Source organism: Oncorhynchus mykiss, chromosome 19 (genome assembly GCF_057628025.1).
Source record: "Oncorhynchus mykiss isolate SJ-2025 chromosome 19, ASM5762802v1, whole genome shotgun sequence".
Taxonomy (NCBI): domain Eukaryota; kingdom Metazoa; phylum Chordata; class Actinopteri; order Salmoniformes; family Salmonidae; genus Oncorhynchus; species Oncorhynchus mykiss.
In genome coordinates, this window is record NC_143040.1 from 1,891,655 (window position 1) to 1,899,448 (window position 7,794).

The following is a 7,794-nucleotide window of genomic DNA, read 5'->3' on the forward strand; positions in this document are numbered from 1 at the left end:
CATCTTTTAATTCAGTCTGTGATGGTTGCGCCTGGAACGACATGTCCCTCCGTGAATTTATTAGTGTCTCCTCAAACAAACAAAAAAAACACGTTGACATTTCAGCTTCTCTTTGGGGTTAACGTCTCAAATAGCACCCTGTTCCCTATATAGTGGTACTACTATAGACCAGAGCCCTATTCCCTATATAGTGGTACTACTATAGACCAGAGCCCTATTCCCTATATAGTGGTACTACTATAGACCAGAGCCCTATGGCACCCTATTCCCTACGTAGTGCACTACTATAGACCAGAGCCCTGTTCCCTATATAGTGCACTACTTTAGACCAGGACCCTATTCCCTATATAGTGAACTACTAGTGACCAGAGCCCTATTCCCTATGTAGTGCACTACTATAGACCAGAGCCCTATTCCCTATATAGTGAACTACTATAGACCAGGGCCCTATTCCCTATATAGTGAACTACTAGTGACCAGAGCCCTATTCCCTATATAGTGCACTACTTTAGACCAGAGCCCTATTCCCTATATAGTGCACTACTTTAGACCAGAGCCCTATGGCACCCTATTCCCTATATAGTGAACTACTATAGACCAGAGCCCTATTCCCTATATAGTGGTACTACTATAGACCAGAGCCCTATTCCCTATATAGTGGTACTACTATAGACCAGAGCCCTATTCCCTATATAGTGGTACTACTATAGACCAGAGCCCTATTCCCTATATAGTGGTACTACTATAGACCAGAGCCCTATTCCCTATATAGTGGTACTACTATAGACCAGAGCCCTATTCCCTATATAGTGAACTACTATAGACCAGGGCCCTATTCCCTATATAGTGGTACTACTATAGACCAGAGCCCTATTCCCTATATAGTGGTACTACTATAGACCAGAGCCCTATGGCACCCTATTCCCTACGTAGTGCACTACTATAGACCAGAGCCCTGTTCCCTATATAGTGCACTACTTTAGACCAGGACCCTATTCCCTATATAGTGCACTACTTTAGACCAGGACCCTATTCCCTATGTAGTGCACTACTATAGACCAGAGCCCTATTCCCTATATAGTGGTACTACTATAGACCAGAGCCCTATTCCCTATATAGTGGTACTACTATAGACCAGAGCCCTGTTCCCTATATAGTGCACTACTTTAGACCAGGACCCTATTCCCTATATAGTGCACTACTTTAGACCAGGACCCTATTCCCTATATAGTGAACTACTAGTGAACAGAGCCCTATTCCCTATATAGTGAACTACTATAGACCAGGGCCCTATTCCCTATATAGTGAACTACTAGTGAACAGAGCCCTATTCCCTATATAGTGGTACTACTATAGACCAGAGCCCTATTCCCTATATAGTGAACTACTATAGACTAGAGTGTCAACGGCTTTGATCAGAAGTAGTGCACTACTTTAGACCAGTGTCAATAGGAAGTAGTGCACTACTTTAGACCAGTGTCAATAGGAAGTAGTGCACTACACAGGGAACAGGGCACCATTTGAGACGCTGGAACCAAAACACGGAGTTAGAAGTGTAGGAAAAAAACAACACAGAAACCCTGTTGGCATTAGGATAAAAGCCCAGCTTGTTCAGCCAGAGAGGAGTGTAGTAAGGCAGTAACTGTCCTTCATCAAATTATATTATTACATGAACAACATGTTGTTTATCTATTCAATACTTTTTGGTTATAGTTTGTTATAGTTTTCACACAGGGGCTGTTGTTGTATAAATATGACCAGTATGTGCACTTTCAAACATTCACGTGTATATATATATATATTTATATATATATATATAAAAAATAAACAGTTTCACGTAGACAACAGCCACAGAAGACATCACCAGGGAAACTGGGCTACAGTGAGAGATGGCAGCCATTTTGGATCTGTTTAAACAAGGGTCCTCATGTCCTTCAGGGGGTACCTAAGGTTTATGCCTGATTGAAAAAAGAGGTTAAATTATTTTTTTTACTTCAGTGATCACTTGAATTAGATATAAACTCAGTATGAGTTGTACATTAAATTGGTTAGCGATTAAGGTGCATTTACAATGTGGCTGAAACGCTGTTGGTATTCAGCTGTTAGAAACATCAAGACAGATAAGATACTGGTCATGGGATCTTCCTGGGCAAAAAACCTTTTAAAGTTTTGTATCACAGACTGAGTGACACAGACTGAGTAACAGTGTGAAGACCGCACGGCCTAAAGGTGCCCACTAGTTGCCTGGCAACCCATCCACACTAAGCAAGTCTCAAACAGCCAGGTTGTTCTCTGACCAGTCAGTCAGTCAGTCAGTCAGTCAGTCAGTCAGTCAGTCAGTCAGTCAGTCAGTCAGTCAACTACAACACAACTCAGTACAGTAACGGTACGGCAACAAGACACTGGGCCAACACGTCGCCATGGAAACACAGAAGCGCTGCAGTCCAACCTTCTTGTTAGCAGTCAAAGCAATTTTTTTTTTTTTTAAAAGGCGTTAAGGTCATTTAAAAAATAAATTAACTATTGTCTAAAGACTAAGTGTTAGATATACCGATTTTAAAAAAAAAAGACATTTAAAGAAGCACAGATACCGTACCAAACTGTTCCACGACATCTAGTCACTAACAACACTATGTTATAGTTAACTGGGGGCCCCCAGAGTTATCCCTGATCATGTGACCTGACCAGGAGACACGCCAGGCTCTAGTTATATAAAAAGGCAACGGTTTCATTTGATGTCCCCTTGCAGAGGAAAGTGTTAAAAGCCACATAAATGTGAAATATGTACATTTCTAATGTATTGTCCTGTGAGGAGACGGGATAAAGGTCCACCCTATAACCTACAGCACCTTCGGAATGTACTCAGACCCCTGGACATTTTACACATTTTGTTACGTTACAGCCTTGTTCTAACATGGATTCAATTGTTTTTTTTCCCTCTCATCAATCTACACACAACACCCCATAATGTCATCACAATGCCCCCATAATGACATCACAATACCTCATTATGACATCACAATACCCCATAATAACATCACAATACCTCATAATGACATCACAATACCTCATAATAACATCACAATACCTCATAATGACATCACAATACCTCATAATGACATCACAATACCCCATAATGACATCACAATGCCCCATAATGACATCACAATACCTCATAATAACATCACAACACCCCAGAATGACATCACAACACCCCATAATGACATCACAACACCCCATAATGACATCACAATACCCCATAATGACATCACAATTCCCCATAATGACATCACAATGCCCCATAATGACATCACAATACCCCATAATGACATCACACCACCCCATAATGACATCACAACACCCCATAATGACATCACAACACCCCATAATGACATCACAATACCCCATAATGACATCACAATTCCCCATAATGACATCACAATGCCCCATAATGACATCACAATTCCCCATAATGACATCACAATGCCCCATATGGACATCACAATGCCCCATATGGACATCACAATGCCCCATAATGACATCACAACACCCCATAATGTCATCACAATAACCCATAATGTCATCACATTACCCCATAACGACATCACAATACCCCATAATGACATCACAATACCCCATAATGACATCACAATACCCCATAATGACATCACATTACCCCATAATGACAAAGCGTGAACTGGTTTAAGACATTTTGGCAATGAAAATAAAACTACTGAAATATCACATTTACAGCAATTACAGCCTTCTTGGGTTTGACGCTACAAGTTTGGCACACCAGTATTTGGGGAGTTTCTCCCATTCTTCTCTGCAGATCCTCTCAAGCTCTGTCAGGTTGGATGGGGAGCGTCGCTGCACAGCTATTTTCAGGTCTCTCCAGAGATGTTCGATCGGGTTCAAGTTCGGGCTCTGGCTGGGCCTCTCAGACATTCAGAGACTTGTCCCGAAGCCACTCCTGCGTTTTCTTGGCTGTGTGCTTAGGGTCATTGTCCTGTTGGAAGGTGAACCTTTATCCCAGTCTGAGGTCCTGAGTTCTCTGGAGCAGGTTTTCATCAAGGATCTCTGTACTTTGCTCCGTTCATCTTTGTCCTTGATCCTGACTAGTCTCCCAGTCCCTGCCGCTGAAAAATATCCCCACAGCATGATGCTGCCACCACCATGCTTCACCGTAGGGATGGTACCAGGTTTCCTCCAGACGTAACGCTTGGCATTCAGGCCAAAGAGTTCAATCTTTCTTTCATCAGACCAGAGAATCTTGTTTCTCATGGTCTGAGAGTCCCTTTAAGTGCCTTTAATTCCTTTGACCTCATGGCTTGGTTTTTTTTTTTTTTTTCTGTCAACTGTGGGACCTTACATAGACAGGTGTGTGCCTTTCCAAATCATGTCCATTCAATTGAGTTTACCACAGGTGGACTATTGTGATGTCACTATGGGGTATTGTGATGTCACTATGGGGTATTGTGATGTCACTATGGGGTATTGTGATGTCACTATGGGGTATTGTGTGTAGATTGATGAGGAACATTTTTTTTATTTAATCCATATTCGATTATGGCTGTAATGAAACAAAGTGTGTAAAACATCAAGGGGACTGAATACTTTCCAAATGCCCTGTATATAGTGAACTACTACCCTATGGGCCCTGGTCAAGAGTAGTGCACTATATAGGGAATAGGGTGTTTCATTCAAAAAGGTGCACCAACAAAAAGGCAACTCCATATAAAAAAATGGTCCCAGATCTGTTTGTAAAGAACCATAACAGGAAGTGGCCCACCCTAAGCCTGGTCCCAGATCTGTTTGTAAAGGACAATGAGAAGAAGTGGTCCACTCTAAGCCTGGTCCCAGATCTGTTTGTAAAGGACCATGAGAAGAAGTGGTCCACTCTAAGCCTGGTCCCAGATCTGTTTGTAAAGGACCATAACAGGAAGTGGTCCACTCTTAGCCTGGTCCTAGATCTGTTTGTAAAGGACCATAACAGGAAGTTGCCCACCCTAAGCCTGGTCCCAGATCTGTTTGTAAAGGACCATAACAGGAAGTGGTCCCCCTCTTAGCCTGATCCCATATCTGTTTGTAAGGCTAAGAGTGGAGGCTAGTCCACCCTCTCTCCTTTACATCCCTGTTCTCCTCTCCAAGCCAATCTCCAGGTTTAGTGTTGCACAATTCCCCTAGCCAGGCTTCAGCTTCAGGACAGTTCTGAATCTCTCTATCCAGGCTTCAGCTTCAGGACCGTTCTGAATCTCCCTGGTCAGGTTTCAGGACTGTTCTGAATCTCCCTGGTCAGGTTTCAGCTTCAGGACTGTTCTGAATCTCCCTAGCCAGGCTTCAGCTTCAGGACTGTTCTGAATCTCCCTAGCCAGGCTGCAGGACTGTTCTGAATCTCCCTGGTCAGGCTTCAGCTTCAGGACAGGTTTCAGCTTCAGGACTGTTCTGAATCTCCCTAGCCAGGTTTCAGCTTCAGGACTGTTCTGAATCTCCCTAGCCAGGCTTCAGGACTGTTCTGAATCTCCCTAGCCAGGTTTCAGCTTCAGGACTGTTCTGAATCTCCCTAGCCAGGCTTCAGGACTGTTCTGAATCTCCCTGGTCAGGCTTCAGCTTCAGGACAGGTTTCAGCTTCAGGACTGTTCTGAATCTCTCTAGCCAGGCTTCAGGAGTGTTCTGAATCTCTCTAGCCAGGTTTGAGCTTCAGGACAGTTCTGAATCTCTCTAGCCAGGTTTCAGCTTCAGGACCATTCTGAATCTCTCTAGCCAGGTTTCAGCTTCAGTCAGGACCATTCTGAATCTCTCTAGCCAGGTTTCAGCTTCAGGACAGGTTTCAGCTTCAGGACAGGTCTGAATCTCCCTAGCCAGGTTTCAGCTTCAGGACAGGTCTGAATCTCTCTAGCCCGGTTTCAGCTTCAGGACAGTTCTGAATCTCTCTAGCCAGGTTTCAGCTTCAGGACAGTTCTGAATCTCTCTAGCCAGGTTTCAGCTTCAGGACAGGTTTTAGCTTCAGGACAGTTCTGAATCTCTCTAGCCAGGTTTCAGCTTCAGTCAGGACCATTCTGAATCTCTCCAGCCAGGTTTCAGCTTCAGGACTGTTCTGAATCTCTCTAGCCAGGTTTCAGCTCCAGGACAGGTCTGAATCTCTCTAGCCAGGCTTCAGGACTGTTCTGAATCTCCCTGGTCAGGTTTCAGCTTCAGGACTGTTCTGAATCTCCCTAGCCAGGTTTCAGCTTCAGGACAGGTCTGAATCTCTCTAGCCAGGTTTCAGCTTCAGGACTGCTCTGAATCTCCCTAGCCAGGTTTCAGCTTCAGGACAGTTCTGAATCTGAAGTCCTGTTTCAGAAACGTTCCGTACATGGTTCCAATAGGAACACAACAGGGTTCCATGAGGAAATTGGGAGTCCACCCCTCCTAAAAGAGACTCCATTTTCTAAAGCGATCGCCTCTATCAAATTGTTCTGTTTGGCTCAGTTGGTAGAACATGGCACTTGTAACACCAGGGTTGCAGGGTTGGATTCTCGCTGGGATCACCCATAGTTTCTACACGCTACTGTAAGTGTTTGTTTCTAGCTTTGAGGCTATTAACCCTTAGATCTAATTAGCATAATAATAATAATAATAATAATAATAAAAAATCCTCATACAAATCTGTCCGTTTATAAGCTTGAGACATCTGTTGTTTTGTATCAATCCACAGCATCCTCCGATGTCACACTTCTGCATCTGCAGTGAAAGAGATCGAGCAGCTTGTTTGTTTCCCCGAACGGTTTGGGCCCAACAGGCGTCTTGGGCCCAACAAGCGTCTTGGGACCAACAAGCGTCTTGGGCCCAACAGGCGTCTTGGGCCCAACAGGCGTCTTGGGCCCAACAGGCGTCTTGGGACCAACAAGCGTCTTGGGCCCAGCAAGCGTCTTGGGCCCAGCAAGCGTCTTGGGCCCAGCAAGCGTCTTGGGCCCAGCAAGCGTCTTGGGCCCAGCAAGCATCTTGGGCCCAGCAAGCGTATTGGGCCCAGCAAGCGTCTTGGGACCAACAAGCGTCTTGGGACCAACAAGCGTCTTGGTCCCAACAAGCGTCTTGGGACCAACAAGCGTCTTGGGACCAACAAGCGTCTTGGGCCCAACAAGCGTCTTGGGACCAACAAGCGTCTTGGGACCAACAAGCGTCTTGGGCCCAACAAGCGTCTTGGGACCCTCCCCCCCCGTCTGAAGTCGGGCAAAAGCAGATCTGCCAACTTCTGTCTGTAGCGTCCCAACAGTTTGGCTTAGAGACACTAATCCGTGGAGAGGTGAGAGACTTTCACGAACATGTCGGTTTAGTTCTAGGCCTCCCACTGGTCTCAAAAAAGTACATTTTCCCAGGAATTTCCCAATCCAACTCAACCCCTACCTACCAGGCCAGCCTACATGCTGCCGTTCTGCCAGCGTAGGCAGGTGGGAGTGTTTGTACAGGCTGAAACGCTTGACTCGTTAGCATTTAGCTAGCATCCACTATGGGAATCCCCATAGTGTTAGCATACCGCTAATTTGGCTATTTAAAAAAAATAATAATAAAAAAGTTGTATTCTCCATTAATTCGCAATGCCCGGTAATACCATATAGCTCCGGTATGGCACAACGATGATATAAAGGAATTACAATCTGGATACCGTTCAACCCCCCCCCTCCTACAGTGATCACATCTATCACCTACCGAAGCATCTACATCAGTGCGTCGGCCATGTTGCTGTTCTGCCCTCCCCCCCCCCCCCCCCCCCCGAAGCATCTACATCAGTGCGTCGGCCATGTTGCTGTTCTG